At 36.1% G+C, this 12,040-nt stretch overlaps 1 pseudogene; it reads left to right on the plus strand.

Moving 5' to 3' along the window:
• The first annotated feature begins 3,173 nt into the window (after positions 1-3,173).
• LOC131548348 (trace amine-associated receptor 13c-like) lies at positions 3,174-4,232 on the plus strand (annotated as a pseudogene).
• The last annotated feature ends 7,808 nt before the right edge of the window (positions 4,233-12,040 follow it).

The following is a 12,040-nucleotide window of genomic DNA, read 5'->3' on the forward strand; positions in this document are numbered from 1 at the left end:
CTTTGTAAGGATCTGTGAAACCCTGATTCAATCCACCAAAGTAGCTAGTGGGAGTGAATGTGCTACACGCCACTGGTGAAATCCACCCACATTTGGCAGTTGTTAATGTTAAGGCCTGTTTATATCGGAAACAGGTAGTGTAAGTAAATATATATTTCACTTACTTGTATTTCGGGAGGAAGTGATGAATTCACATGCTGTAAATCCGACTGACAGGACATGAGCTGAAGCTCGATCAAACATGGTGGCACCCATCTCATGTAACAGATCAACATCAAGATCATTTATAAAGGTACACTCACTTACACGTATTTGAGAATTGGAATATCAGATACAGTATCTCACAAAAGTGAGTATACCCCTCACATTTATTATGTGTATATATTTTAGAGTAGTCAGTGTGCAATTTGTATAGCAGTACAGATTTAGTGTCCTCTGAAAATAACTCAACATACAGCCATTATTGTCAAAAAAGCTGGCAACAAAAGTACACCCTATGTGAAAACAGCTATATATCATTTAACCATGCAAAGCCACATGTCCTATTTATCATGTTCATGTTTTTGTCTGCTTGACAGGACTATACCAATTTGTGTATCTTGTTTTAGAGCAGTTAAAATGTGGTGCTTTAAGTACAATTCTCTCATACTGACCACTGGATGTTCAACATGGCACCTCGTGGCAAAGAACTCTCTGAGGATTTGAGAATTAGAATTGTTGCTCTCCACAAAGATGGCCTAGGCTATAAGAAGTTCGGTAACACCCTGAAACTGAGTTACAGTACAGTGGCCAGTGGCATACAGAGGTTTTCCAAGATGGTTTTCACTCGAAACAGGCCTCGCAAGGGTCGATCAAAGAAGTTGAGTCCTTGTGCTGTGTGTCAGGTTCAGAAGCTGGCTTCAAAAAACAGACGCATGAGTGCTGCCAGCATTGCTTTAGAGGTTGCGGAAGTGGAAGGTCAGCTTGTCAGTGCTCAGATCATACGCTGCACACTGCAACAAGTCGGTTTGCATGGCTATCGTCCCAGAAGGAAGCCTCTTCTGAAGCTGGCTCACAAAAAATCCTGCAAACAGTTTGCTGAAGACAACCTGGCCAAAAGCATGAATTACTGGAACCATGTCCTGTGGTCTGATGAGTCTAAGGTAAACTTGTTTGGCTCAGATGGTGTCCAGCATGTGTGGTGACGCCCTGGTGAGGAGTACCAAGAAAATTGCATCTTGCCTACAGTCAAGCATGGTGGTAGTAGCATAATGGTCTGGGGCTGCATGAGTGCTGCTGGTACTGGGGAGCTGCGGTTCATTGAGGGAAACGTGGATTCCAACATGTACTGTGACATTCTGAAGCAGAAGATGATGCCCTCCCTTCAGAAACTGGGCCGAACGGCAGTTTTCCAATGTAATAACAACCCCAAACACACTGCCAAGATGACAACTGCCTTGCTGATGAAGCTGAAGGTGAAGATGATGGAGTGGCCAAGTATGTCTCCAGACCTGAACCCTATTGAACACCTGTGGGGCATCCTCAAGTGGAAGGTGGAGAAGCACCATGTGTCTAACATCCAACAGCTCCGTGATGTCATTATGGAGGAGTGGAAGAGGATTCCAGCAATAACCTTTGCAGCTCTGGTGAATTCTATGCCCAGGAGGATTAAGACAGTACTAGATAACAATGGTGCCCCTACAAAATATTGACACTTTGGACACAGTTTTGACATGTTCACTTAGGGTGTACTCATTTTTGTTTCCATTTATTTGGACAATAATGGCTATATGTTGAGTTATATTTAGAGGACAGTAAATTTGTACTTCTATACAAGCTGCATATTGACTACTCTAAAATATATCCAAATTTTATTTGTGTAGTATTGTCCCTTGAGAAGATATACTAAATTTTTTGCTGAAATGTGAGGGCCGGGTGTACTCACTTTTGTGAGATACTGAAGTTGATTACATGGTAAGTTTAGGAAGCATACTTGTTTCTCTGAAAAACAATGCTACAGCCAGTAGCATTCAAAGTATTCTACTTTGAAATGTGCGTTTCATGTTGGAATGTCTGTTTTTGTTTTGGTCTGTGTGATTCCATCCACTGCCAATTTACCAATATTATATACTGCACCTTTAATGATTTTATGCTAAATAAAGAAAGATATTGTTACAACCATCTCCCGAATTCTGACCATCTGCCTCACCTGTGCCACTTTACCCTCATCAGCCACCATATTTAAGAACTTCACTTCCTTACTAGTTTTGCTGTCTTGTATCTGCCTATAGTTTAATTCTGAGCTTGTATCCCCTTTGTGCAGTTTACATGTGTATTACCTTGCTTGCCTTGTCTCTCTCCCATTTTCCTTATGCTTTGGATTTGTTTGCTTATTCGGACTGCCTTTCTGGTTTGAACTCTCACCTGTCTACATATACCGCTGTCCTGTTGCAGAATAAACTACTCCGGACATGGATCCTGCTGTGCCCCTGGAGTCTTCTATCCTACAGATAGAAGACAGGATACTATGTCTAGTGTCCAGTGTCCAGTGATTTTACATGTAGTTTATAAACTGAAATTTAAAAAATACTGTACATTAGTTTTTTGCTTTATCCGTTAAAGAAACAAAACAAAAAAAAAAAAACATAAACCTCTACAAAAATAATCAGTAACCTATAAAAATGTTGTATTTAATTTGCTGTATTTAACTGATATTTTAGATCAGTGGTAAAATAAGAGGATTCAGAGTTAATATACAGGGTCAATACCAGTAATTTAAAACAACGTAAAGGTAGTAAATGATGACAGAATGTTCTTTATTGGGTGAAATATTCCTTTAAAGCTCACTGTAAAAATGTCTCAGGAAAGAATATTAGTGATAAAATCTCTACCATAATTTGTTTGCAGAGTCCACTGCATATATATTTGCTATTTAATCTAAAGACACAATTTGTTAAAAGTACCTTGTGTAGATAATAAACTGCTTGAAATCTAGTTAAAAGACAACAACTCACTCAATCACCACAAAACAACTAATTGGGCACACTCTTAGCGGTATACAAAGAAGGACTACAAACACTTTTACAACTTAGTTACTGCTGTTTTGTTTATGCTTCAAGACAATAATAATGTCATTGTTCAGCATCAGAGTGGGTGGTAGGTGGGTTGGTCAGACTGATCCAGACACCATATAAATGAAAGAACAGTAAGAAGAGCAGACCAAACTCCTAACAGGAGGAGACTCACTCATGGCCTATGAGGATCATGACACTCAATACTGCTTCCCTGCCATCAACTCCTCGTGTATCAAGATAAAACGTTCCAGCAATGAATACAATATCATTTACCTGTTTGTATCAGTGGTGTCAGCATGGACTGTGTTTCTGAATCTGCTGGTGATCATCTCCATCTCTCACTTCAAGAAGCTTCACACTCCAACCAACCTGCTCATTCTTTCTCTGGCTGTGACCGACTTTCTGACTGGACTTACTGTGATACATATAGAGGGTATCAAACAAATTGAGACTTGTTGGTACTTTGGAGACACTTTCTGTGGAGTATTTGTAATTACTGTTAGGCTGCTCCTTTGTACATCTCTTAGTACTTTAGTTTTAATTGCTGTTGATCGTTATGTGGCTGTGTGTCACCCTTTACAGTACCCACAGAAAATAACTATGACTAAAACTTTAAGCATCTGTCTCTGCTGGTTTTGTTGTTCAGTTTACAATATTGAGTATGTAATTAGTAACGGATATTTCAATATCTCACACAAAACATTGTGTTATGGTCAGTGTATTGTTATGATTAGTCCTGCTTGGAGATTTACTGATTTGATCTTTTTCTTCCTATTTCCTTGTGTTGTGATCATCACTGTATATTTGAGGATATTTTATGTTGTACAATGGCAAGTAAAAGTTATAAATTCTCTGGTAAAGGGTGGCCAATCTGCAATGGAAAGTTCAGTGAGGAGGAAATCTGACAGGAAAGCTGCTCTGACATTAGGAATCATTGTGACAGTTTATCTGCTTTGCTGGATTCCTTTCTATATCTGTTCACTAACAGAAATCACAACAGTCTCTTCCACTACAATGACATTTTTAACATGGACTTTGTATGTTAGCTGTGGTTTGAATCCTCTCATCTATGCTTTATTTTACCGCTGGTTTAAAATATCAGTTAAGCACATTCTAACTCTTAGAATATTTCAGCCAGCATCCTCTCTGATGGACATTTTTACTGATTGTCATTCTTGATTGACTGAGGGTCATTTATTTTAATTATTTAATTTATTTATTTTGAACTTGGAGTACAACCTCTGATTTCAATTCCTGAAAATGCAAAAATAGCATTATTACAGCATATATTTATTCATGTTTTCAGATTGAGACATACAATTCAGCAATTGACAATAACTACACTGTAAAAAGTGATAAGCTGACTTAACTTAAAAAAAATTGAGGAAACCCGTTACAAATTAAATGATAATTTAAAAAATAAGTTATTTGAATTGTCAAGTTCACTTAACTTTTTTTATTATTATTATTATTATTATTATTATTATTATTATGTACTTAATAATTTTAAGGCAACGGGTTTCCTAAATTTTTTTAAGTTAAGTAAACTTTCACTTTTTACAGTGTAGATATTAAAGGAATAGTTTAATAGCTTAACCAAAAATTAAACAAAAACAAACAAACAAACAAAAAAAGATCTGTCATCATTTACTTACCCTCATGTCTGATGTTAAGACAGAATGACCATGCATATTCATTGTCAGGAGAAAAAATATGCAATGAACATAAATGGTGGCATAAATGGTATTTCATTCATTCAGAACTGAAAAGTATCAGTGCAAAATAGTTTAGTGTAATAATAAATTGACTTTTATAATTGACTATTATCTGTCATGAATTCTGTCCATAGACTTCCATCCAACTGCCACAAGAGGTCCCTATGGAGCGTATTTTGTGCCAATATTCATCAAACAAATCCAGTGTTTTGCAAATAAACACAATCTGCTTTGTAAAGAAAAACTCGACTTTCAACAAAACCAAAGTGATTTGCAAACAAAAAACTCTATTTGAGAGAAAATGCAGAGGTATGGACAAATATATGTATTGTGTGTTACAACTGTGAGACTCATTTGCCTTTTTATGAGGAAACTTGGCATGATTTTCTCACGCGCGTGCGGGCAGATTTTCTGACACGTGCAATTGAGCAACTTTCTTTTCCAAAAACAGCAGATGGCTCTGTCGGTCAATTTACGCTAGTCTCCCGAGACCCGAAACACCTCTTTACCTTTTCAGACCAGTATGAGTGGGGAACAGGTGAGTTTGTGTCTTACTATCTCTATAATTAACCATTTTGATGTTTTCAAAAAGCGACCCTACTACAGTGTCAGTGAAATTCACAACAAGTGCTGTAAAACTGTTAACATGATTGATTAGTTCAAAAATCAGGAGTGACATGGCTAAACATTTAACTAGGCAGTCTTTCTCTATAAAAACGGATACATTCTCCGTAACTCTTATCCTCTGTTGGATCGCGGGATATAGAATATACATATATTGATACAATTGTTCAACATTCAAAACAATGCAGGGGTATCGTGTCACAATATGGTAATGAAAAAATGCAAATGTATAACGGATAGCAACAATATCGTGTACCAAAAATGAAAGCTTAGACAATTTAATTTAGTATCAGATATAGTAATATCACCCAAGAGGTCATTAATTATTAATAAAAAAAATGAAAACAAAATCACATTATTTAGTACAATGTCTTAAACTTTTTTTTTTTTTTTTTAATGATGTAACTTTTTAGCTAAGCAATTGATGAATATTTCTCTTCTGGTGTCACTCTTGTCCTGTGAATTGGGGAGAAGGAACAAGTTCACGCTGATGTAATACTAAATTCAGCATTTTAATAAACAGTGGTTTAATAAACAGCGTGCTGCACGGGTGAAGACACACTCTGGACAGCGAGGACTCTTCTCGGAGTGACTCAGATGACGAACGTTTGCATTTTAAAGAGCCACTAATATAATTCCTGACGGTAGCCTTTTATTCTTAACTTCATGAGTTAAAATGTTGCTCGGCCTTATATAAAAAGCTACATAATTTTAGTTGGATATTTCCAAACAGGCTATTGTCAGACTAAAATCTGCTGGTATATTGGTTGAAATATGAAATATCTCCTTACAGGCCACTTTTAGTTTTACATGTTGTACAAGGCATGTTGTATATTACTATACTATATATAAACAAATATGATAATAAACTATGATATCCCTTATGAAAATTAAAGTTGGTTTTACTGTAGTAAAAGTGTGGTAATCATGTTTTTTTTGCAGGTTACCATTTCAATATAGGCAGCTTTACTACAAATACCATGGTATTTATTTAGTAAAACCATGGTTAATTTTCGTAAGGGATATTAATGTTTAGATTATATTTTGGTACATTCACATAGCTGAATTACAATAAAGCTCACCTGAACTTTAACTAGTTTCATTATAGTAGCCTATTTGTATAATTAGTTTAGCCTACTCCTTTCAGTACGTTATCTATGTGTAGTTTTATACTTGTTTAAACTTTTACTGCAGAGGTAGCCTACAACATTTCTCTCCACTGGAGGCTATGTCTCAACATATATAGCAGAAAGACAATAAATCTCACTTGACCTAATGTAAAAATAAAATTCTAAATGCTTTCATTTTTGGTATACAATATTGTCGCTATCCACTATACATTTGCATTTTAGTATTACAATATATTGGGACACGATATATTGTTATACCCCTGCATTGTTTTGAATGTTATATATTCTATATCCCGCGATCCAACAGAGGATAAGAGGTACGGAGAATGGATAAGTTTTTATAGGGAAGGACTGCCTTATTAATAATTAATGACCTCTTGGGTGATATTACTATATCTGATACTAAATTAAATTGTCTAAGCTTTCATTTTTGGTACACGATATTGTTGCTATCCGTTATACATTTGCATTTTTTCATTACCATATTGTGACACGATACCCCTGCATTGTTTTGAATGTTGAACAATTGTATCAATATATGTATATTCTATATCCCGCGATCCAACAGAGGATAAGAGTTACGGAGAATGTATCCGTTTTTATAGGGAAAGACTGCCTAGTTAAATGTTTAGCCATTTCACTCCTGATTTTTGAACTAATCAATCATGTTAACAGTTTTACAGCACTTGTTGTGAATTTCACTGACACTGTGGTAGTATCGTTTTTTGAAAACATCTAAATGGTTAATTATAGAGATAATAAGACACAAACTCACCTGTTCCCCACTCATACTGGTCTGAAAAGGTAAAGAGGTGTTTCTGGTCTCGGGAGACTAGTGTAAATTAACTGACAGGCCATCTGCTATTTTTGGAAAAGAAAGTTGCTCAATTGCACATGTCAGAAAATCAGCCTGCACGCATTTGTGAGAAAATCAAGCCAAGTTTCCTCATAAAAAGGCAAAGGAGTCTCATAGTTGCAACACACAATAAATATATTTGTCCATACCTCTGCATTTTCTCTCAAATAGAGTTTTGTATTTGCAAATCACTTTGCATTTGTTTGAAAGTCGAGTTTTTCTTTGCAAAGCAGATTGTGTTTATTTGTAAAACACTGGATTTGTTTGATGAATATTGGCAAAAATTCGCTCCATAGAGGTCGCCTCTTCATCATATTGACTCTCACACCACACAGACTGTTACGTGTCACTCTGGACTACAGTTCCCATGATCCATTGCACTGATTTCACACACACAGCTGAATGCACTGATTACACATACACAGCTGAATCCATTCAGACACCCTTTATAAGCCTTGGACTTCCTCTTTCAGATTGCTGAGTATTGTCTAGTGTTTATCACTCTTCTAGTATTAGCTGCCTTAACGTGCCATTCTGTATTTCTATTTAGTCTCTGGTATTGTTCTGCATTTATCACTCTCCTAGTGTTAGCTGCTTTACAGAGCCTAGTTTCTAGTTCTTGTTTAGTCTAGTCTTTTCATGTTGCCTTGTTTCCTGATTCCTGCCTGTGTATCATGGATTAACCCTTGTTTCGCCACTCAGACTCTATTTGTACCTCGTCTGGAATATTGCTTATGTTTCTGGATTACCCCTGTTGTCAAGCCCTCTGGATTTTGTTCGCCGATCGATGATCTACACCAGCCCTAGGAATAATCTTTGTCTTGCCTTATACATATCTGTTTGCTGATGCTCAACCCTGCCTGTGTATGACCATGTCTGTGAATAAAGCTTTGCGTATGGATCCGCATGTCTCACGTCTCGTTCGACCTGTTACATTATCAACATGCAAGAATTAAACTTTTTTTTTTTAAATTAATTGAGTCTCCTGTGCTCTTCGTGTACAGAGATTAAATCACAACATTTATGTATGAAAGCATCACAAGTATTTTCATTTAAATAATTTAGAGAGGTTTTGCACCAGACTCACCTTCACCCATTTATCATTAATAATACTGATAAACAACACAATATCTCTGTACATGTGTACAAGGCCCCACTGTAGTCTGTGATTTGTGCTTGTGGTTGCTGATGCACCTACAGCAGCCGGTCCATAAAAGTATGAAAGATGTCGTCAAAACAGTCCATCTGCTATCAGACGTGCAATCTGAATTTTATGATGCGACCAGAACACTTTTTGTGCGCAAAAAAAACCAAAACAATATATTGACTTTATTCAACTTTTTCTGCTCATCCGTGACACTTCCTGCAAGCGCGGTCATGAGTTCACTAGCAGAGCATACCTCAGATGATGTAGGACGTAAACGCCGTGACCTACTGAAGTCGAGGCCAGCGTACACCGTAAAGGCGTTTATGTGCTGCGTCATCTGAGGCGTGCTTGCGACATAATATATTAAATTGTGTTCTGAAGACGAATGAAGTTTTTACGAGTTTGGAAACGACATGGGGGTGATTAGTGATTAATGACAAAATTTTCATTTTGGGGTGGAGTATCCCTTTAAACTCATTAACACCAACTCACAGTCTGAGGACAATGAAGCATCAGTGTATTGTGTGTGTTTGTTTTCACATTCTTATTGTGCAGATCACTGGTGAATTGTCACTCCAGCAGAACTCTAAACACAGAATGTGTTAATAGGACCCTCAGGAGTTATTTACCTCTGTGCAATACCAAATAGACACACAAGTGGATTTCCTTAGATGAACAGTTTCTGTGTAAAGTTAGTAAATTAAATGGTTAAGCTAGCAAAAACGTAAAGTCAATGTCTGAATTACAGGTCAGTGGCCGGGTGCATATAGACAAAGGCATTTTGAGGTTCATCAATGGCAACAATACATTAACCCCAAAATTAATTTGGACACAAGCCATACCAATAAAATCTAAGAATTTCGACTGGATACCAAACAAAGTGGCATTCATTTAAAAGAAAGAAAAACATTTTTCAAACAAAACATTTAAGGTCTGACTTCATACATCTGCTGAAAAAACCTTAACCATAAAATCTATGTGAAAGGCATTCCAAAGATGGCTCAGGGAGAGCGAGAAAAAAACAAAACACAACAAAATTACTGTATATTTGATTTGTTTTTAGTTATTTACTGAACTTGGAGAACCTTCTTTGAGATCAATCCCTGAAGATGGACACATGACTATATTACTGTTACATGTTTGTTCCCATTTGGTTCCGTTTTGCCCTTATTTGGTTTAGTTCCGGTCCTTGTTTAATGCCATTATTAGTTAATGGATTTCCAGGTGTGTCTCGTTTTCTCCTCGTTAGTTCTATCTATTTATAGTGTGTTCTCCCCTATGTTTCCTGTCTGCTGTTAAATGTATTCCATGTTTGTAATCATTAAAGATTTGTATTTTCAAGAACTCCTCGTCTCCTCGCTCCTTCGTCCCCAGCGCACCGTGACAATTACAGCATTAGTCGTTAAGAATTTTGAATGTTAAAATATAGATACATAAAGTATAGATAAGGTAGAGTTTGAAATCAGATAATAACCAGAAAAATTGAGTCCCGATTAATTTAGAATTATAGCTATTTTTTTCTGTTTTAATTTTTGATTGCAATAATGATGTAAAAACTGTATTATTAGGTTTTGCATTTGAATAAGTCAAGTCAAGTGCAAACCCTAATAAAAATAAGTAATTATGAAAACAACCACCTCTTTAACAACCCACATACATTCTCAAAAAAATCTTAAAACTATATTCCGTGACATAAATTGATAGAATAAAACATGGTTGGAAAGGCCAGAAAAAACTACTGTGTGTGCAGTTTGTATCACTGTTTCTTCGTAGGTATTAATACGTAACATTTACAAGCACAAAACATACATTTTTGTACATTTTTATTCATGCTGAAACGTACAATTTAGATGTATTTCAACGTTTAAAACATACTAATCGCTACGTATTTTTAGCTAAACAGCGTAAAATATCTACGTATCTTTTATCTCAATTAGATATTCGTATCAATGCATTTTTATCATTTTAACCCTTAACCTACCCCCTATTTTAGTAACAATATAGCATTACAAATATTTTTATAGTCACTAATCCCACTCCTACCGCTAAACCTTACCATAACTATTTCTGTACAGTATAAGAAAAATATGACAGATAAGTGCAATCAAAATAATTTATTTATTGGACAAATGTTAAAAGCAGTACCAAAAGTAATCCAAAATGACAATGCGCTGCAGCTGCAGTCCTCTCTGGTGGAATACAGTAGGTTTGTGTGAGGGGCAGAGCAGAATTTATGTTGTTAATCACTGAAAATGTTATCCAGATTATTATCCAATCCACTCCGTGAAGGTGCACATTTCTTGGTAACACTTTACTTTGATGGTCCCTTTTGAACATTCTGTTGACACTAAGTAATGTTGCAACTACATGTCAACAAACTCTCATAAGAGTATTAGTAGACTGTCTGCTTTATATCTACTAACTCCTTATTGTGTTGGTCTCCCAACAGATATTCTACTGACTATAAATAACTTTGCAAGAACGTGTCAACAATCAAACCCTAACCCTACCAGTCAACTAATACAGTACTAACAATCTAATGAGAGTTAGTAGAAATGTAGGTGCAACATTACTTATAGTCAATAGAATGTGTTAAAGGGACCATCAAAATAAAGTGAAACCCATTTCTTCTCATTCAAACACACCTCACCAGAAACACAGCATGTCACAATCTGTGATGAAGCAGGCGAGAGCCATTGAGTGTTCGATTTTCCTGCCGTAAACCCTGTCATTTTATTGAAATGGCAACATTTGAATTCGTACCGAGCGCGTCAGCGAGTGTTTTGTTTGCTACTTACGGTCGCTGGACTTGTTGCTGGACTCGAGATGAAGATCGCTGAATAAAGGCTTGGATTTGGTTCTGTTCCTCGCAGTCATATGGATTCTGAAGATTTGGATTACAGCGCACAAATATAATTGATTCCTTTTGTAATTATGTTGAGTTTTTGGTGTATTTTATGGTTCTATTGTCAGTCACAGCATGTCAGAGAAAATGCCTTTTGTGTCCCATGGCAAACAAAGTAAATATTACATGACAGGTAATGGTTAAACGATTGCAGAAATGTTATTCATTTTAAGGGATATCTGTTCACGAACAGACATCACAACAATATCTTCTACTACAATGACATTTCTAGCATGGACTTTGTATGTTAGCTGTGGTTTGAATCCTCTTATCTATGCTTTATTTTACCGCTGGTTTAAAACATCAGTTAAACACATTCTAACTCTTCAAATATTTCAGCCAGCATCCTCTCTGATAGACATTTTTACAGATTGTCATTCATGATTAACAAAATATTAAAGGAACTGTTCACCAAAAACTGTACAGAGTAAAGATGCAATGAACATAAACGGTGACTGAGGCTGCCACTATCTCTTAAAGGAAGCATTACACGTATTCTTCACGGAGACAAAGTGCACTGCAATGCACGATAAATTCAAAGCAAAGTAAATTCAATGATGAAAATTATTAGTACAAAATGGTTCAGTGTAATAAAAAATGGACTGCTTTA

The sequence above is a fragment of the Onychostoma macrolepis genome, chromosome 10, assembly GCF_012432095.1.
Source record: "Onychostoma macrolepis isolate SWU-2019 chromosome 10, ASM1243209v1, whole genome shotgun sequence".
In the NCBI taxonomy this organism is placed as follows: domain Eukaryota; kingdom Metazoa; phylum Chordata; class Actinopteri; order Cypriniformes; family Cyprinidae; genus Onychostoma; species Onychostoma macrolepis.